The 22,134-nt window shown below is 44.9% G+C and overlaps 1 protein-coding gene across 2 annotated transcripts in view; it reads right to left on the bottom strand.

The window, feature by feature from the left end:
• Positions 1-22,134, bottom strand: part of LOC143365533 (uncharacterized) — a 194,964-nt gene that overhangs the window by 91,251 nt on the left and 81,579 nt on the right. Inside the window, exon 1 of one of the 2 annotated variants that reach the window (XM_076805809.1) lies at positions 6,503-6,702. The exons of the other annotated variant lie outside the window; for it this stretch is intronic. The gene's annotated coding sequence lies outside the window, so the exon portion shown is untranslated. Of the gene's footprint in view, positions 1-6,502; positions 6,703-22,134 lie in introns of those variants that run through there. 2 annotated transcript variants of the gene reach the window in all.

The following is a 22,134-nucleotide window of genomic DNA, read 5'->3' as shown; positions in this document are numbered from 1 at the left end:
ATGAACGATGAAAGTTACTTCCCATTACAATTACATTAACGGAATATTAGTGTCAATGCGATCCGAAATATATCGCGTTTGGTATCATATGAATCAGAAAAATGCCACGAATATGTTGGTAAAAGTTTCATAACAAAATAACGAAAAATAAAGAGGTTTTGTAATATAGCCGATAATGTTGTGGCACACTCCTCGGCGGCGACGGCTCTCGAGCTTCGCTGTCCGTTTTTCCGTGCAACATTGTATCGAATTCGTCTTCTTGTCACTAGTGCTTAGTGGTCATAGTTTTTTTATGACTTGTAGACGGATATGATTCTTAGGTTTCCAGCGTCCCCTGTGTATCTCAAATGTGACGCTCGGCGAGAACCTCCGATTTCGTGTAAGTCAGTAAAAAGAACGGCGAGACTGACTCTTAACGAGAATTCACTGTAATCATTCTGAGCGAAGAGCAAATGCAATGTAAAATATTTATAAAGTATCACACGCTTAGATATCACAAAACTTTCTTTAGAAAACTATTTCTTTTAGGAGAAATGAGTAAAAACGAGTATGGGTTCGAGGAGCCGCCCCTTGGGACTCAAGGGTTAAAATCAGTTAAAGTATACAACGTACGAATTTTTCCTTTCGACTAGGAAATTATCCAGGACAATGTAATGAATACTTTTCTTTTTATTCTAGCAAATCGTCCAGGTCAACAAAATTCTACTCAGTACAATGACGACAAATTTTCTCTCCTTTCTGGCAATTATCCAGTACAAATACTTGCTGTATCAGCGAGAAAAAGATCGTATAAGGGTTGTACGGTCTCGGTTCTCTGTTTTGCGACTTTTCCGGGAGCGAGGAGACAGAAGACGTTAATCGAATAGAACTGTCGACGTTCAACAGTTTCGCGGCGGTCCGAATTAGCAGGGGGTGGTTTCTAAGAAATGCTTCTCGCTTCGCGTGGCTGGCCGGGGCACTTGTTGCCTCGAATCTCAATGCGCTTTCGGAGGCAGGATGAAACACGGAGCGGCGGCGGCGGCGACTGGCTTCTCGCTCGGATCGAAGCGTAATTGCTCGACGGGACCGCTCGAACCGGTTCCACGAACGGAAAACCTTAAGCGATTTACTGGTTAGGGAAAAGGGACGCGCGCGTTTAACGACGAGAGGCAGTTCGATTCCAGATTCGAGAACGATACCCCGGCGTCCCTATTCCCTCGTTCCATTAAACTTCCTCGATACAATGTACCGAAGGGCGGAACTTCGGAAACTTATTACGTGTTTTCGACGAGATCGTAAGTCCCGGCGTCATAGTAACTCCGGTAGAAAGTTCTCGTGCGAGCCAATCGAAAAACTGTCCGCGGATTACTCGCGCCCGGGGCAATCGTCATGATTTTGACGTTCAACCCTCCGTGGGCGACCCGGCTCGTTTATGTCCGAAGCGAAATGTGACTATTTCACTATTTTTTCCTATTAATCCTTCAAACATTTGACGTTCCAACGATTATATATTGAAATAGAGACTTCAATGCGTATTCCCGATTTTTTTTAGAATTTTTGGAACAGTAAAAAAATTAGTCGTCGAGATAAACGATCCAGTATGCAGCGTCCATAAAAATATGGTTGCAGACGCAGAGGGTTTATAAGTGTGAAAGTCCGATCGAGAGATCATGCTTCCCCTACGTTTCTCGGCGGAAAAATGCCAGGTGATACGAAAGTGTTTCTGCAATTAATCGTTTCACGGTCCGAGTAAGATACGAAGTTTATTCAGTTTAATATAAATTTTAAAGCGGTGAGAGTAAAGCCATTGATAAAATCCGAAAGTGGAGTCTGTTCGACTCTACAGACGAATAAAAATGTTGAAGAATAATTCTGAACAACTTGGAAAAATTTAGGTATCTTAATGAGTTGTTCTAGGTATACCAAAAGTTGTCTGCAATAGCCGTAATTGTTCGTGGGTAGTTTGAGATGCGGTTACCCATCTGGTAATCCAGGTTAAGCAACGACCGTCGCGGTACCAACTCGGATGGGTAACCGCAGGTTTTTCTCAATGATGACCTAATGCTTAGAAGTGTTACTTCAAAGGGTTTATACAAACCTGAAAGGGCTATTAGGATTGCAAAGGGCAACATTTCCAAAAAGAGTGTTAGGAATTCAAAGGGCTACAAATGATGTAATAAAGTTACACTTCGCGTGATACTTCCTAGGATTTTTGTAGGAATATAAAGGGCATAAGCGTGCAAGAAAGACCACAATTTCCCACGGGCTCATAGAGAATGTTATAAAGCATAAAGAGTTCTCTTACCACAATGTCGAATGTCTTGGGAGTTCCAAGATGTGGTTCAAGTATGTCACAAGTCTTTGGGAATACACAAAGGGCCACACAACCGAAAAGCATTGTTAGGAATGCAAAGGGTAAAACAGTTTAACAATACTCAGATTCCTTAGGAATATAAAGGGCCATATTCCAAGGGTAAACAATGGCAATGAATAAGGACCACCGCAACTTCCAAAGGTCCATGGAGAATGCACAAAGGGCGCAGAATATCAAAGGTCTTGAGAATTTAAGAAACTTCGGATTTCAAGAGAGATCTTGGGAATGCAAAAGGCCAAGATAGCAATGGAGCATACTTACGATTCTACAATAAAACAGTTCTAGAAACAGTAGTCTAGCGTGTAGATACAGTACATTTTTCCACGTTCTCGAAACGGAGAAATCGAGACAGTGCATTCCTATGCAACGTAATTCAGTTCAGGGTTATATACTATTCAAAAAGCTTTCATGCAGAAGTTTCATGCGATCCGGTTCGAAGAAAAGCGGAAAATCTGGGTAATCGCTCCGGGCGAAAAAGGTAGGTAATGCGCGTCTTAAGAGATTGAAGGCTCGCGGAAGAAGAGCATATCCTGGGTCCTGGGAATTTTCGGAGTGTTCTAAATGCTGGGGAATATGAGGTAATTACTAAATGGCTGTGTGTTCGCCACGCAGCAGCGGAGATTTTAATCAACGGGACACGGGGCAAAGATGGGAATCGCTCCGAGGTACTCAGAGAGAAAAGGTTGCGGAAAAACCGGCGGTAAACGCGTCGGGGACGCTTTCTAGAGCGGCCTCGCGTTTCTATGTTTGGCTAGAGCTGCGAACAATGCTTGGAGAGATCGTCTGGACAGCTCGCGATCTCTAAACCATCGGGGTCAATCGTCAGTATAGCGCGTATATCGCAAACTACACCAACACATTAAAATTTGCATAATCTGACATGTTGAGAATTAACTCCATCATAATTCTTCTTACATTTATTAGAAATACTCATGGTTGGCATATTAATGGACACTTGAATCTATGTCAATAGTAATTACCAAGCCTAATTTTCTGTTACATACAGAAATTGAAATATTGATGAGTTAGTATGCCTATATATGATAAGGCGCTGCATCTGGCTTTGATCGCCGGCGGTTTCGGTAACTTTCGGTGGCTGGTCTTTCGGACTTTTGGTTGGAAGCGTGGCCGTGTTAGGGGGCCCATAAAATTCGATCGTATCTGTCAAGAGAGCCGGGAAAGATTAGGAAAATTCCTCGGGAATATCGTGTACGTAGGTGCGGAGAGGAACGTGGGAATCGGGTACGATTCTACGCCGTTAGACATCGGAATCTAAATAACGGCCGGACGCCTCACGACGTCGCCACCCCGGTCACCCTCCTAACCTTGATTCCCCGAAGACTGTACGTTCCTATTCGAGGCTCGTAGCTCATCTATTAAAGGTCTCCCCCCGGCCGCGCTATCGCGGGGCGGACTTTATTATCGCGCGAGGTAAAAGGCTTTCCTGATCGATCCCGAAACGCCTGGGAATCGTAAAAACCTTGGAATTAAATGTCAGCCGCCGACGGAACGGGCCGCGGCGAATTTAGTCGCGGAATCTCGGTCGCCCCCGTTGCTAACCCCGTTCTTTGTCTGGTCCGTCATCCGAGAGCGAAAACTACCCCCTCAGCGTCATAACGCGATTATACGAGAATTTTTCGAGCACTTACCGAGGGAGAGAGAGAGAGAGCATGCTGAATAGAAATTATTCGGGCGCCCTTCATTTTCGTCGAGAAATGTCAGGGGTGAGAAAAACCACCCCACTTTGGAAACGGTTTAAAGATCGTTAGCTTGGTCGCTGGATTTTTCGAGTATTGTTTTTTATCCTCGGTCGTAAAGGATGAAAAATACTACCCCCAACAGTTGGGGTGATTACTCGAGAAATTGTTCGAATACTTTTCAAAAGCAGAATATAGTAATTCATTGTCGTTAACAATGCTTTTTATTACTGCGAGTGAGAAGAAGTATTACACCAGCAGTTGGGGTGATTACTTGAGAAATTGTTCGACTATTCAAAGGGAGAATATAGTAACTTATCGTTGTTAATAATGCTCTTTATCTTCAGGGGTGAGAAGAAATACTACCCCCGACAGTTCGGGTGATTACTCAAGGAATTGTTCGACTATTTTTCAAAAGCAGAATACAGCAGTTTATCATTGTCAATAATGCTTTTTATTATTGCGGATGAGAAGAAATACCAGTCCTATCAGAAAGTGATCAATAACAAGTAGTTGAAGAACAGCCTCAACTACAACTGAAAAGGATTGCGGATGAAAGCAATATATAGAACGCTTTCCGACACACGAAGGAAATATAAAGTAATAAATAAATATAAAGTTGCTTTGTACTCAACAATAGCCGATAAAAATAGTACATTACTGTTCAGCGCTCGGTCCGCGAACAATGCGACCTGTTTTTAGATCAATATGTCACTTGTGGACAGACAACCGTTTCGTTTTATTCGCGTTACGATCGGAACAGCCGCGTTCCCGGGTCCAATACGCGAATAATTTTTCCGACGAGCTCTCTCGGCGGCATCAGTCGGCTAGTTTTTCCTCCGAGAGGGTAGAGGAAAAAGCCCATCGTTAGCTCGCCCGAGCAAAAAGAAAACCGGAAGGAGAAAGCTTTCTCGCGGTGGCGGATGGCCATGACCGAACCGGGCGAGCCGGGCCGCGTCGGGTTGGGTCGGGCCGCGCGTAATTGTTTACCGTAAATCCACCCCCTCGCGGAGGCTTTCCCCGGCGCTTTTCGCGTCGTCCAATTACATCGTGGCGTTCTCTCCCGTCCCTATAATTCGAGGCTCTCGCGAACCGCTCGCGAGACCACGGCCGAGTAACAAGTGTTTGCGAGCAGCCGAGCGACTGTCTAAACACGAAAGGGGTGGTTTCCGCTGGAAACTTTCGGGGAAGCTGACGCGGCGCCTCCAGGGATCGCGCAAACACATACGGTGACCCCAGCCGAAAGTTCGCGAAACGAAAAGGCAAACTCCACAGCGTCCACGCGTGTTAACGCTTTGCGCACCGAGACGAGGTCCCGCGTGGATCAGCAGATCGGTTCTTCAATTTTTAGTTCGCGGCTATACTTATATCCTGAGCTTTTAATCGGACCCCCTCTAAATTTTCATGAATTACTAAATTCCTATCGAATGATTTTTATTCGGGCTGCTCTTCATATTTGATGGGGCAGTTTGAGCTGTCAACGCTATTCCACTTTCGATCAACCCTTAATTATTACTGATTAGGCAGAAGGCCGCGTATATTGCGGCAAGAATCATTTCATTATTTTTGCTCTATACTTGATACAAAAATCTTTAGTACACAGTAACACATATTGCTTGGACCCAGCAGTAAGTTGAAGTACTTCCGGACCCTTTGTACTCCGGAATTTTGTGAACACCTGTTAAATGTCTCCCTAGCGGAGCCCCCGGAGTGCCTAAGGGTTAATATAAAAATTTGTATGCGTGTAGTCGGATACGATCGTCCCTTTTTCTTTTTATATTGTCAAAATACTGTCTGTGGTTGTAAAGAAGGCTGCTGAAAGAGATTAGTATCTGATAGTTATAAGCACAAGATTGCTGATGCTCGAAAAGTGACAATGTCAAAGAATGAAATTGTGACTAGGGGTCTCTTGTCGTCCGCATGCCTTCTGTTCAGCCACGGACAGTGCCTACCTGAAATATCGAGGCTCGAAACGCGCCATGATATTTCAACTGTCTACGCGAGACTAAATAAAACGACACGAGGATAAAACAAGCTGTCTATTCGAAAACGGATTGTCGTGTAAATTAGCACTCTGGGCACGGAAGGTGCAACGTGCACGGCAGGTTTGTGTCGATCAATCGGCGGATTCTCGGGGCGGTATAAATAAAACCGTCAAACGCGACGGAATCAAAGCTAACACGCGTTGTCACCAAAATCTGACTTTGAAAACATCGAAACGACAAAGTTCAATTTCCATCCTCTTCTGTAGGCTCGAGCTGTCAATGTCAGCCTCGAGACATAATATCCACAACTACTGTAAATTAGACGTAATTAACATAAATTCGACTCGGTCGTCAAAACCAGCGCGTTTTCGAGAGCCTCGTCCCTCGGACTCGACATGAAAGATTCCCAAGCGGAATCGTGCGGTGGTGAAGGATTGTGATTGGGGGCTAATTAGGGGTAGTCTTACTGTGAACCATTGCAGAGCGCAGTTGCCTTGGATCCCGTGGATCGCCTCGCGGATGATCATCGGAGCCGGCGGAACAGCTGTCGCACGAGGAAGTTCGTGCGAGTAAGATAGATCGCGGCGACGTAGAAACGAGAGAGAGAGAGAGAGAGAGAAAGAGGAGAGAGTGAGCGACGGAGGAGACAGATCCCCTGGCAAACGGTGCCGCGCTCGTCGACGAACTGGTGCGTGGGTTCTCGAAGCGGCGCGGCGCGCTCTCCGGCTCGGCCGCGATCGGATCCGCTCGCGTCCTCTCGACCCCGCTCGAGCACCGAGCCGAGCCGAGCCGAACTCGAGAGCTCCGTGCTCGACAAGTACCGGGCCGCGACTACTTTCCGCAGGGATGCGTCCCACGTCCTGCGTCCTGCGTCCTGCGTCGACCCCGGAGCCGAATTAAGTAGATTAGGATCGCCATTCGGGGCTGCTCGGCCACCCACGAGATCCATATTATATGATCGATACTCTAGGACCCAACCATCGATCCTTTGTACACGGCACGATCCCCGCGTAATTCGGTTTACGCGGCGATTCGCGCGACCACCGGACTCCCATCACCGCGACAGCATGATCGACAATGTGTCCGGCCCGGCATTATACTCTGTGTCATTCGTGAAAGTCTTGGGCCACCCCCTGCGTGGTCCGGTCTTTGCTTAACAATTTATCGGCGTTGATACTGCGTCAAAAATGGCCTCATAGTTCTCTTTGAACACTAGGTTTTGCGGGGCCCGTCAAAATGACGGGTTCTAATATTCTTAATTTACGATTATTGAGATTGTGAAGATTCATCTACGTGGATTGCACAACAAATTTATTTCTTTAGGTATATATTATTTAAAAAATGACTAAAAACTCAAGAAAGTAATGTAAAATACTCGCTTTTAGTGCTCTGTAACTGTTTAGTGTAACTGACTTCTCGTAAAAGTCACCTTCGAATTGGTTATTCTAAATATTTCAATTAACCCTTAGCGAGCCGAATGGCGACTTTGAGGCGCCACTAAGAATTGCTGTGTTTGCCATAATTCACAATATTGCTGACATTATTTACCCTTAGCACTCGAATGGTGACTGTAAGGCACCACTAAAAATTGCTGTATCATTATTCATAATATTTTTTACATTATTAAATTTGTTTGTATTTAAGGAATTACTAAACATACTAAACATAGAAGGGCAATATTCTAGGTCGGAAGAAATGTTTCATTTTGGAGTTAAAGCAGCTTCGAGTGCAAAGGGTTAAATTCAGCGTTTAATTATTTTATATCCATAAAATGAAAGAAAAAATGGAAAAATTCTAGGTGGGAAGAAATGTTTGGTTTTCGAATTAACGGCTTCGTTAATCTTGTTACTTCGCAAGCCGAGCTATTTCTGTCGATCCATAAAAGGCATTCAATTTTCAGAAGCCACATCCTCTCCAGAGCTACTTCCCCAAGTCTCCCATCCGAAAGTCGCGTTAAACAAGTCCCGTAAAAATCTATGAACCTGATGATCATTAAACAGAGAGGCCGCCACACTTTTTACGGGCTCGAAATGATTGAAGTTTTTTTTTTTTACGAGCGAACTGTTTTGTGGCGATCGAATAGGGTGAAAATCCGCCGAGGCTCGACACGGGATAACCTTTCATTGAAGTTTACCGGATCGAAGTACGGCTTTTCGTGCTGGCATAACGAGCGCGCTAAATGCGATGACCTATAAAACGCAAGGACGCGGAAATAGTAATGCCTAGGCATAATTTACGAAGGCTGGAATGAAGTTCGTTCCTCCTGTCGATGATAATAACGTTCCGACGTCGTGCGGAATGTTAAATGCCATCGAATTCGAACAAAAACCAGCGTAGTATAACCGCGGTCGCATGAATGTCATCCTTATGAATACTGGTTCGGAGTGATGCATTAATTCGCAGTTCTTGCTTCTTGTTGGCTTGTTAGAGATATTAAGTCAGCAGAGATGGTCGCATTCGAATCAGTCGACTCCGATACTCCTCTTTATACGAGAGAAATGATGAAGAAAGAGACGGAGAGAGAGGGAGAGAGAGAGAGAGAGAGCTGATAGGAAAAAGAAAGAAGATGAAGGAGGACGGGCGAAATATATGCGGCAGCCTAATAATATCCTGGATGAATAATTCCGAAAGCTCTCCTATTCGACTCGCGGCATTCCAGGAAGAATATCCTAGCCCGTTTTTTACAGGTTGCCGGGGATTAACGAGGCTTTACGAGATTTTTATGCCCCGGCCGGCGTTTTCTTGCGGCTAATCGGAGGAAGCGTTGCACGACTGGTTCGCTCGATTATCAGGGACCGAGCGAAAGTTTCTTCCCCTCGTAAAATACCGACGACGCCCGGCAAAAACACCGCCTAAGAAAGTGATCGCGATACCACCGAGAAAAACATCCGGCTCTATTCCGTTAACTAGCCCTTTGTTACTCAAAGAAATACGCGGGGGAGGTGGAATTTAACACTAGGCTTGCGGGACCCGTCGCGTTCTAATATTTTTAATTTAAGATTAATAAGATTCCAAGCATCCATACGTGAGAAATTATTTAGCAAATTTACTTCTTTGGGTATATATTATTTTTAACTCTTTGCACTCGAAGCTATTTTAATTCCAAAACTCCAATGTTATGCATACGAAAATGGTGCAACTTACTCGTACTATACCGAAATTTTTAGTAATTTATTAAATACAAACAAATTTAATAATATAAAAAATATTTTGAATAATGATACAGCAATTTTTAGTGGTGCCTTACAGGCACCATTCCAGTGCTAGGGGTTAAAATACTACTAAAAATGTGGATAGCATGTTGTTGCTATTTTTATAAAGTAATGCAAAACAGTCGCCTTTAGTGCTCCGTAAACCTAGTGTTGAAGGAAAACTGCCGGACAGTTTCCTCGGTAGACTGTCCGACAATTCTGTGACGAAATCAGCAAAGATATGGTATACAATAAAAATGTATTAGATCGTTGCACATGAAATGTCCGATTTTAGAATGCAAATATTATGGAGTGTTTCGAACAAGAAATACTATCGTAGCTTGCAGGTTCGTTATACCGTGATTTCTCTATATATGTCGCCAAGGCCTGGATGATAAACGTCGCGGAATTATCTCCACTACGGGCCACGAAGACGATACCTGACGTGTGACAAGACCCGTGTTGTTGACATATATCGAGAATTCACTGTGTACCATTTGAAGGTACGAAGCCGATCTGTAGGGTGTTAGCTTCAATTTTTATTTTCCATAATGATCCGCAGTCTATAAATCACCCATTGTATGCGAGTCACTTTGGGCTCGTAACGTGAGCAACGAGGATTAGGATGAAAGATTTTCGGCTAATTTCGTGATTGATCTGTACGGAAGACAGGAGGCAGGTATCTAATATGTCTATCTTAGACGGTAAATGAAGTTGGAGCCGCCCCCCTGGGAAAATCGCGCTGAAAGAGAGAGAATTTGGCGATTAATCCGCGCACGCCACGGTTAATTAGACTTAGCCTTCGTTGGCTCGGCGGCGTGGCGTAATCCTGTGTGTCGTCCGATACGCCTCTAAGGAAGTTCCGTCGCCTTAACGTCGAAAGACGACCTTGTGTCCGCCTTGACACCGATGCCAACGGAAGCGCCGCCACGCTAATCAGCGTGTCAGGTTCGTCGTTTGCCGACCATGCGTCACAGCACCGTGTCCTGATAGATCTCAGCTAATCAGATGCTATCCCCTCCCCACGCTGTTCGAACTTCAATCGCGCCGGCTAGACGCATTGTGCTGCATAATCATCCGACGATGCACCCGACCGTTGTGCCCGCTCACGCGTCTCGAACAGCCGCCGTGCGTGCCGGCTGAGGAGGCTTTGTGATACAACTATTATTAATATTAGATACTGTTTGTGTCACAATTATTGACTCCAAATATTTGTGAAGACGACTCCAGGATCTTGAAGAATTTTCATTTTTACGTTTGCTAAAATTAGAAAACTCTAGGAGCCCGGGTCTTCGTAGATTCGCGATAAGGTAGAGTGATCACATTACCATCAAAAAATGGTTTTACGTGCCTCAAGCTTTCGTCCTTATATAAGAATATTTTGTCGCTGGTAAAGGGCTCATTCGAAAGAGGAAGGTTCAATCTAGCGCGCGCTGGTCATGAGCTGCCGAGATTGTGCAGATATTTGGTAATATAGGCGTTAGAAGTAGGCCAAAAATTGACGACGTACACGCCGTGGAATCCAAGCATTTTCATGCCATTCGATGAGTTTTCTGGATGACATCGAGACCAGCGCGCACTAGAAAATATCTCCAGCTACAAATTGAGCTATATTTTGTCTTGATTCTCTGCGAAATAAAGCCCAGAACTCGAAGCACGTTTCTGGCGTCAGAATTCATAATATCGATAATACAGAGCAAACAATGTGACAAGTTCGGTCACAGACTTAAGACCCGTCGGATCAAGACCAAGACGGATCTTAAGTCTGTGAAATTATTAATTAAAAAGTCACGTGACTATCCCGGGCCCTTAATCGATTCCATTAAAAACGGATAAGCGAGAAGCAAAACAAAATGGTAGAAGTGTCGGAAAGATTTAAGAATACTTTTATTTTACATAAAGATTTTTAGTCCGATGATCAGCACCGGCGAACTCGATAGCGTACTTAAGGTTTGAACGAGGAGCACGAAAATTGAAAGTGCGCCGCAGAACAAAGGTAGGCAGAGCCGGAGCCCCTGAAATTCCGTGCGAAGCGTACGCGTATCTCATTTCCGATCCCCGTTTCAGCCGGGCCAGCTGTTCGACGAGCTGCCGCGATCGTGGGCAGGATCTTGCCCGGTTAATTTCATATACGAAAATTGGCCACCGCCCTTAATCTCGTTCGGGAAACGACGACGTTCGGGTTCGCGAGGGAGCTGGTCGTAACCGTCCACCGTGACAAAGGGGCCAGCAGTAGCTCTTCCATCTTCGAGGCTTCGCGACGCGTCGCGAACCCGGCAACAGTTAATTTAATCGGCGACGAACGCACAGCCGGCAAAGCTCGTGGGAGAAGAGGCCGACGCCGGGCACGGTGGTTCGTTAACTGCGCGAGAGACCGTTCTTCGTATTGTCGCGTTCGGCCGATTACGGAACTCCCCCGCGCCAACGCGTGATAGTCACCGTGTCTAGAACCCCGTCATGGAGTTTCAACGACGCCTTCGAGGCCGACGCTCGCGTTAGTCCTCTCCAATCACGGAGCTTCCGGTTTTAACGCAACCGACTTCTCCCTCGGACCGAACCCAGGCTCGCGGACTCGCAGAATCCCACCTGAACAGGAAGACGCGTGTCCTTCCGACCCGGAGACATGTACGAGCAGTTTTAATTTGCCAGGCGCCGATCAATTTGCAAATCAGTGGAACTCGCTGTGCGTTCCTAATCCTTGCACGTGCAGCGATCGTCCAAATTAATTTTTACTGCCAAATTGACGCAACTAAGAGCCAAGATAAGGTAGAGTGACTACGTTACCGACAAAATTAATCGGTCAACTTTTCGTCCTTATGTAAGAATATTTTTGCAGTTTGACCAGAAAGCATTTGTTTATATCCAGTTCGTAGCCGAAAGCACGCTGTTCCCCGTACATGCGACAGAACATTTCATTACTACAGACATATACCATGATGTCTTAGAACGGATAGCGTATCAATCTTCTCCGTGTAAACTTCGTCAATAATTATCTCGCGGACCATTCGACACCATAATTGATTAAATAAATCAACGTCTTCGACGATTCTATTCAGTCGTTTGGCAAGCTTCCGATTCGTAATTGTGTTTCACCGCGCTATCGCCGCTAATAGATAATTAACCCCTGACCTTGTGATACCGAGGCGCATACATGGTAACGATATCGAGCTGAACTGAATTAGCCGCGGATACTTTTTAACGCAGTACCAATTTTCTACAAACTCGCATCGATTTTCAACTGAAACCGGAATTGTATAGATTCGCAGTTTTCCAACGACAAATTTGTCGACTCTCAGCAAATCCTGAATCGCTCAACAATTTTCCAGAGCCGCGGAAGATGGTACAGTTCGAGGAATTGATGAAATAAATGTAGTATAATCCGCAGAGTTGTTCCGCAACGCGACGAAGAATTGCGTCCATGTTTCATCCGGCGCCCCCTTCCCATCCCGACGCACCATATTAACAGAGAACTCGTTTATCGAAACGCGTGCGAAGCTCGATAATCCACGGAATATTCGGTGCAGCTTATTGCCGACCGTTTGTCGTCGGATGCTTCCCGAAAATCGATTCAAAAGCCGAGAAGTAATAATTTGTTCGCTGTCCGGATTGCGCACGCACACCACGGGATAATGAAAACACGTACAGAGCGCAATCCCGGAGGCTGCGACAGAGAGAAAGCACAGAGAGAGAGAGAGAGAGAGAGAGAGGGGGGGGGAGAAAGAGAGGACTGGCAAATTAATTTCACTGCAAAACGAGCACAATTTTCATTGCTGATAAGTTCCGGCGGCGGACGCGTACCAGCATTTTTAAAACAGTCTGATGAACTCGCATGGTCCACGCAATTCTCTCTCTATCTATCTCTCTCTCTCTCTGTTTTCTCTCTCTCTGTTTCTTTCTCTCTCTTCGATTTGTGCAGGCTGTTGGTCAATTTGTTTATTCGATTACCGAACGGCGCACCCAAGAATCAATTTCCCCGCGAAGCTCGGGCAACGTTGTTTCCAGCTGGAGAATTTACGCGAATTTTCTTTCTCCTGACCCAGTTCCGGCAGCGGATAAGCTCGAGCTTCGCTCTGGCCGGCTTGTCCAGATAATGAATCGCGCGCAAATGTCAACCCAGCTGACATTGCAGCTCACCGTCAACGTAGCAAGCTATTTGCATAGGTGTTCCCGGTGCGTGGTCCGTCGAGAATCCCGGTATCGCGAGCGATATCTCGGAATTCGAAAAGAAGATAAATGGATAGCTCTGGAAACACGTACCTCCGATATAGTTTGTTAGTCCGCCGGGACTTTAGGCGTTGTTCCACGATTTTCTTCAAAATTTCCACATGAACATTATGTAGAACGCGATTCAGGATTTTAATTCCATCGTATACTTGTCAGTCGTCTGCAGATTTTACGCATTTGTGGCAAAAGTGAGTAGACGAATTTGAAGACAATACAGTGAATTCTCGATATATGTCAACAACACCGGTCATGCCAGCGTCGTGTATCGTCCAGGAGACATACCCGAGCCGTTATGTTTACTCTCGAGCTTCGCGGCCTCTCACGGAGTATACCCAGATGTGGCGGGGATGATTCAGCGACATTTATCATCCAGGTCTTGCCGACATACATAGAGAAATCACTGTAATTGGTTTCTGCTTCTTACAATCGATGCAGACAATTTTTATTTCGCAATCCACTAATCAGTATTGTTTCGTTCTAAATCAACATTATTCAACACTAATTGCGCGCACGGAGCCTCGAGTCGAAGGTGCACGCTTATTCTCATATTCCTCGACGCGTGCACGCGTGTGCGTGCGTGCTCGTCCAGTCCCGATTGACGTGGGAAGATGGAAGCGCGTAATTGCGCGCGAGCCCGAGCGATTCGGGTTTCTTTCCCGCGGCGAATTCCGCGCCGCCGGTTGGAAACGCGATCGTTTCGTTTCGTTTCGAAAGCGAGACGGGCCGGGTCGGGCCGGGTCGGGCCGTCGATTCGGTGGTCCGTGAACGCGATACAGAGGCGTGCAAGTTCTCGCCGGCAAATTAGGTTGTGCCTCGAAGTTCTCGCGAGCCGATTAACGAAACTTCCCGCGAGCGAATGCTATAGCGGCCGTGTTCCGTTTTCCGTTTTCGCGCGGAAACTCGTCGGAAAAAAACTGCAAATTTAATTACGCTCGAAATGGGACGCCGCGCGGGCGTTTCCATCGTCGTCTGTTCCCCGCCACGGGAAAATCCCGATTTCCCACGGTTTCGAACGGTGACGTCGCGTGAATCGTTGTCTCCTCCTATTCGATCCTCGGTCATTAATAGATTGCATGCAGTTAGCGGAAATTAGCGTGCTGGAAACGACGCTAACCGCCGCGCCGCCACCGTTCAGATGGAATTTTTACTCTATTTTGATCCTGCCGGCGAGCGAAACGGATTCCTGATTCGTTTGCAGTTCGTTTTTACAGTTTGAGCGCCAGGAAATTGATACGGACGCATTAAGCAATTAGAGGGAACGTATCAAACGGTCGTATCTCGGAATTTATCCCGTAACGTTCGAAAAGAGAGCTGGAAAGATTAACGATTACATGAGAGATTATTTTAGCTGGAAAGAGGATAATCTTGTTGGTGATAATTGGACTGTGGATTTCATACATTTATGATAAAAATTAGTAGATCCCAGGCAAAATCGAAAAAACATTTAAAGAACTTATAAATACTATTGTATCGTGTCCACCTGATTTACAGTATTAAGAGAAGAAATGAATGCGTCTTGCAATTAATACAGACAATTTTTATTTTGCATAAAAATCCGCAGTCTATTGATAACATTCTCATTTAGCAAGTATGTAATAATCTACGAAGGTTCTTACTTAAGTAAACATTGCAAATGTAATTATAGACATCTTAATCCAAGTACCGTCGAGGACGATAATAAATGGACACTCTTAAGAATCGCATAACTCTTTTAAAATTGGTCCGAATGGCTTACATTTTTTTTAGATGTTAGACCGACTAGTTTACTAGACAATCAGTAAACAAAAATTTCTTTAGATTACAATTGGTTGGAATGATAAAAAAATGAAAAAATTTTTCAACTTTTTTGTCTGAGCCTACAATGATAATTTAAGAAATGTGTTTTGTAGATTTCGGTAACATACATGCATACCGAAAATTTCATTGAAATCGGTCGACGTTGCAATGAACGACTTACAGCAACAACATTGCATTTTCAGTATGCATACGAGTTACCGAAATCTAAAAAGTTGAAAAATCAACCTTTTTTTTTATCGTTCCAACCAATTGCAATCCAAAGAAATTTTTCTTTACTCATTGTCTAGCAAACTAGTCGGTCTAACATCTAAAAAAAAATTGAAGTCGTTCGGACCAATTGTAAAAAAGTTATGCGATTTTTAAGAGCGCCCTCTTAATATCATCCCCGCCAGTGTATGCTAAAAAACTGTAATTTTTGTAGATTAACACTCAGTTTTGGTTGTGTCAGCAGCCCGCGTTTGATTCCGCACGATCCAGATGGATCATTTCGCAGGAAGTCTGACTCAGCTGTTACAATGCAACATTAAACCTACTATAACTTTCTAACAAACTACCATATCCAGCTGTTGAAGCATCCGTTGCAATACATATATCTAAAGTGAAATTGCAGCATTCGCAAGGTTTTGCCCATATTCGCTCGAAGAGGAAAGTGCGAAGAATCGAGAAACTCGCGTGCGTACGCGCGATCCGTGTGTACAATGTACACCGTACATTACTCGCGAATGTGTTAATTCGCAGAAACACAGCCGCGGGGATGGTCGCCGATAGCCATAAACGCGATGATCGCGGGAAGTCATTTCGAGGATCGTTTCGCCGGGTAATCCGATAGCAACGATACAGCAGGTTGTCCTCGCGTCGGAACGAGAGCATTACCGGCGTCGAAACAAACTCGAAATATCGCCGGTCGGTTAATGCGATCCGCGGCGGTTCGCTTATTAACCAGACCGCCGGCCGTTACTTTCGACAGAAATGGCTCCTTACGTAACGCCGGCTAAGTAAACGAGCATTCGCTCGCCGACTCGGCCGAGTGCTTCTAAAATCGCGGAACACGAAACGCCAGAGTTGGGCAAAATATTTATCTCAATAAAAATGTCGAATAACGAATAAAAGATAAAAAAATTTTTATTCGTTATTCGAAGGTTCGAATAAAAAAAGTAGCGACCGACCAACAGCCTACAATGTAAGCAGATGGAGAATCGAGGATTATTGACAATTTATGCTTTTATGTATTTAATCAGAACAATATGGTTAATACAAATGAGTTGTAGAGCTCATCCCGATCAAAATGAGTCCAAACATGACATCATTTGGACTGTCTTTAACGAGATTGTAATTTTTATCGTAACATTACGTATCAATGAAACTTGTTCGATTACGCTCGAATTTGACCTCATTTTTATCAGGAAAATCCCCTCCACTCGCTCGTCACAATTTTACGAAGATATATTGAAAAATCTAAAAGTTTAAACTTTCATACGTGCGCGATTCTCCATCCGCTTACATTGTATGTCGTCGCTGGGTGTTTGAAGCTCGGCGCTCGGCAAAAGTTATTCGAACATTTATTCCAAGCCTTCGAATAAAAGATACAGGTAAAAGATGAAAAAATTATTCGAAGTTCGAATAAATCCGTTTCGAATAAAAAAAATTATCTTTTTTCGTCGGATAAATTCTCGTCGAATAAAATTATTCGATACACATCAAATAAAGATACTTTTTTTATTCGAACCTTCGAATAACGAATAAAGATAAAGTATATTTTATTCGAATCGTTATTTAAATAATTTTTTATCTAAATAATGCCCAACTCTGCGAAACGCGAGCGCGGCAGAGCCTCGACGAAAAATCGACGGTAAAGGGAAACAAAGGAAAACAAACTTCGAACCGGTTGACGCGCTTCCGCCGTCCACAATAATCATTCTCGACAGGATCTGGCTCATCTAGCCGCACACTTCCATTAACCCATTTGCATCGTAAGGAAGAAACGTAATTATTAGCAATTTTTGTTTTGATTACACAGGGTGAGGCTCTTAAAACCGGCCACCTGAATAACTCGGTTGCTATTGGCGATAGGAAAAAACGCATCAGGTCAAAACTATTCGATATCGAAGGGCTGATTATCCGATGTTACTAGTTTTTTGATAGGTGGAGGCGTCAAGGAGATCTGAAGGTCATCTGTGTTTTTTTAAATGGAACCACATATTTTTGAACTCCTACGATTGTAGCCCTTCTCGAGACAATTTCAACGATATAGTCATTCAAGGTCATAAACGTTAACAAGGAGGAAGAATATAAGTTCACTGTGAATGCTACGTAATGGGATATTTTTTTTATTATTAAAGCAATCGAACCGAGTCAATTAAAAATGTAAACAAAGTGCTTGAATCCAAAATAATCTGCTACATCTCGCTAATATATCATTCCATTCAAAAAAACTTCGGTGACCTTGAAATCTCAAAAAATATAACCTTGAACAAATTTTTTTGCCTATCATAATATTTGCCATTCTGCAATTTTTTTCTATCATAAAAAACAAGCGACATATTTTAGATGCTCGAGTTAGGTGGGACACTCTGTGTAACATTCAACCGATGGGATACGGCCCCAGAGATGAAATTCATTTTTCAGAAGAATGCGGCTGTGAGCCATCCGATTGGTTCATTCCACAGGAACTTCCGATTCCAGCTGAATTATTGGCTAAAGTGTGTGACGTCAAAGCCTAACCATTGTGTGCGAGCGAGGACCCCTCTTGCCCTTGTGCTGTGTCTCGAGAGACTTAAATGTAAATATGTACGCATGTATGTCTAAAACTTTTACTAGCTTTTATTTCTAATATTTTTCCTTTTATACTGACAGATTCAATTTACACGATTTTTATTCGCGTGAAACAAATCCACGTGGAACGGATATTCGCGTAAACTGAGGGACGGGTGTATGTTAATAAAAAGAAATGGCTAAATATTTGGGCAGCACGTTCTTGTTATTTTTACAAAGAAATGTAACATAGTCACTTTCAGCGCTTCGTAGACCTAGTGTTAAACGACCTAACAATTGTAGTACCACGCTCGCGGTAAAAATTCCCCACGTTAAAAATAACCTGAAACATGGCCTTTGCACGCGCGAACCTCGGCAGTCTAAATGCTGCCACGAATTGAAGATTAAGAGCGCAGATAGCGCTGAATAAGCCAGAATGAGGGAAGAAAGAAAACAAAGGTGGGGTTCAGCTGGTAACGAGCTTACGCTCGCACGCGACGGCGCGACGGAATGTTGAGTTCACAGGTTGGTGGATTCGTTGAAGGTCTGCGCGATACGAGCTCGCTTTCAGGAGCGAAGGGCTCCTGAAGGGAGTCAAAGAACGAATTACATCTGGTCGGTCGCTTCGGAGCAATTTTCGAGGGAAGAGGGAATCTGCTCCGGCAGAAAGCCATTCTCCGCGACACGAGGAATTTCCTCGTGCAACTTTCGCACTCGGGCAAAAACGCGGGACGCTCTCGAGCGATCGGCAATTAACCAACCGGGGGGTGGGGGCTCTTTCGATCGCGTTGAACCGGCCGCGATCGAGTGTCCCCTTTAACGCCCCCGAGTCGCTAAATGGTTTCATTAGGGGAATTTCTAGGTCGCGAGCTGGCAAAACTCGCCATGACGGCGAGATGCCACCGGGAAGATGGCGGGGAGCGTCCAGGAACCCACACGTAATTCCGAAATCCGCGCCGCCGCCGCCGCCGGGGCGAACCAAACGAGTCGGTTAATTAAACCGGCTGAAATCATTAAGATAATTGCGCCGGGTACGGACACGCCGCTGTTCCCGCGCTGCATCAACGTTTCCACAGGACCTATCTCGGAGATTGATCGCCACCGACCAGGGCCGCGATGCTCGGCGTGCGTTTCATTGTCACGTGACAAATTAAGCTTTCCCGCGGTGGTTCCTTCGAAAATTATTTAGATGTCGGAGGTCGGAGAGACACGCGAGAAACGGGTCACCGCCTGGTACGCACTCCGGTTCTACCGTGCATGTTCTACGCGGGGAAGTACGTTCCAACCACGGAAACGAATTCTGTACAAGGGAGCACGTAGCGAATTTTGTTCTGAATTATTAGTTTCGGAGATAGCACCGTCGAGTTTCATTTTTCGGGTGAAATTACCTGCTTTTTGTACGGGCGTTGCGGCGTAAATAAATAACCGCGACGCGAGACGCCGCTGAACTTTTTCGGGCGAAATTCTTAATTACCGCACGTGGAACGGGTTCCCTCGAAGAAATAAAATTTTGGTCTTCCGTGATCAAGTATTATCTTAGCGTCTCTCGTTTCCATGGAACTATTTGGTTATTCGGAAAGCAATTTCGTTTTCTTCCCAACACAGGACGTAATTGTATTTTGACAGCTGATATAGCAAGACTTGTTTGTGAAAAAGTTTGTTCGATTCTGCGGGTTTGATTCTATATGGAAAGTCGAGAGCAGCATTTTCGGCATATTTTACTTTTTTACCATCGGAAAGGAAAAAATGCTGTTCAAGCAAGAAACAACACTGGTATGGAAAATATCGTTCGGGTAATTTTGATGTTGAAGAAGCACCGCGTTCTGGAAGGCCAGTTGAAACTGATAAAGACAAAATTGGGTAATTGGGTACTTTGGTATTGCGCCAAAATGGAAAACGCATAATTAAATGAAATATTTATACACCCAATGTTTCTAAAGAACGCGCAAGCCTTGCAGCACATTTAAATGGCAATTCGACGGCGCGCGAACGTAGGGCCGATTCGCGAGATAATTTTCAAGCCATCCGATTAGGAGCGAGGACCTCTCGCTTATTAAACATCTGGAGCGCGACAGCCGTATTTTAATCGCGTCGCGACGCCCGAGAAAATCGACGCTTGTCTCGTTTCTCTCCGGTGCACACGTCGAATGCTCGTGGCAGGTGTTACGTTTGTGTTTTATCTATGGAGGAAGCGCACTCGAGTCCGGAGTCTCGCGACGCGAAACAACGATCGTGGCGAATGTTTCTCGTCCTTCCTCGACGAAAAGAAAGGTTGAACGAGAGGTGTAAGACTCGATGAAGAGAGGGGCCTGTACAGGTTCGTTTAACCGTGAAAATTAAACGAGCGATAGGATGATATTGTGGCTCTCGGTGACACTTCCTTCGGGAACAGTGGCCTCGCTGGATGTCCGCGAGTTTACGATCCCCCGACGACGAGAACGGCGAAGAAACTCAGTCGCGGGAAAAGTTTCCGAATGGCTACATCTCGTCACGATGGCACGTCGACAGCTGCAGAGCTTTACGGTAATATTTCTACTCCTGTTTCTTACTCTAATAAAATTCCGGTTTCCGGCTCGGAAGATGTGTGGTTTCTTTGTTATTTAAAATATCTGGTGAAATAATATATGGGGAATATATTTCCCACGACTCTTCGGGGACGGCGAAATGAAATTACAACTTGAACCTTGTCACCATTAATTGCTAGGCATAAGAACCAAGTAGAAATTCCCTTCTCTTTTTAATGACATGAAAAAATTGAAAATTGCATATCCATTATCTCTAATTCTTGTAGACCTCACAATTTCCTCCTACTAATTTTTCTAGTAAATAAAATTCGCAGTCTAATAGTCTTCATAGCTATCTTCTTAATAATCATTGTGTAATCAATTTTGAAATATTCGTCAGACTCACTGCAGTTGTCCATGAAGGGCTAATTGATCTATTTTCACTATTTTCCTTTGTGCATCAATATTGTCACTATTAACTGTACTGTACTATGAAAATCTGTACCACTGGCATAAATATTTCTTCTACAAACGCTCACTCGAAGAACCATGAAATGGTCAAAAGGCGCAATATATTTAAACGTAAGATACGAGCTGCGGTAAAAAATCAGGAACCACATTTGGTGGTCCCGACAGACGCAAGATCATTTTATAAATATTCTGCTCGGCAGGCGAAAGAGGATTAACATTTCGTTTGACGATTATAAAGCTCGCTTTGATAGAGTTGAACATTTTTCATGCGCTCGCGCGATGCCTTTCTCGTCGCAGAAATTAGTAGCGCCGCGGCGGGGAATTTAAATGACCTTTACGTATTTCCGCGGCTTAATTATCTTGTCCTCCGTAACCAAACGAGCTAAAAAATTCCTCTCTTCCTGAAGGACTGAGAAAGCCACCGGCACGGCCGGTGCTGTACAGTGTACGTCATTGTGAAATTAGGAACGAGCTTGGAAGAAGACCAGGGAGCGAGAGAAATGAAAGCGGTGTTTACGTTTGGAAACTAGCGGGAAATCGGCGCGTAACGTTTGCCGTCGAAGAGGATCCTCGGCTCTCTCTCTCTCTCTCTCTCTCTCTCTCTCTCTCTCTCTCTCTCTCGGGGATCAAAAATTCAATTACCGTGGCAGCGGAGCGGATACGTCGCGGCCATTGTCTCCGACTTGATCCGTTCCGTGACGGTCTTCGCGAGCCGAATGCCTGATTCTTGAGCGGGCCGACAATGCCGCGGCACAATGGGGACACGGATATTCCCTCGACCTATATTCCAGACCGGCCGTATGATATTTAAATACACGCCGCGCGCCGGCTGGATGGAGGAAAGAAAGAGAGAAAAAAAATTCGTACCCCCGTAACCCCGGGGCCCTTTATTTCAGCTCCTTGAATCGCAGCCCGATTTCCCGGCGTCTTTTCGCCGAACAAAGCCCGGCCCCGGACGCCCACTCGAGCGGTTTTCAATGGAAACGGATCGCGGCCGCGATCGATTCGATTCGCCGTCTTCGAAACATCCGCGAACCCCTGCGAAAATAAACACCGCCCGATCTAGGCGTCCGGGTGCCATGGATCATCGGCTCCGGGACTCAGCATTGCGCCAGCTAACTTATACGGGCCTTCTGTCCGCGTCATGTCACACCAGAGCGC

This window comes from Halictus rubicundus, chromosome 2, assembly GCF_050948215.1.
Source record: "Halictus rubicundus isolate RS-2024b chromosome 2, iyHalRubi1_principal, whole genome shotgun sequence".
Lineage (NCBI taxonomy): Eukaryota > Metazoa > Arthropoda > Insecta > Hymenoptera > Halictidae > Halictus > Halictus rubicundus.
Note: the sequence above shows the minus strand (reverse complement) of the source record. Positions and strands in the feature narration are given on the sequence as shown.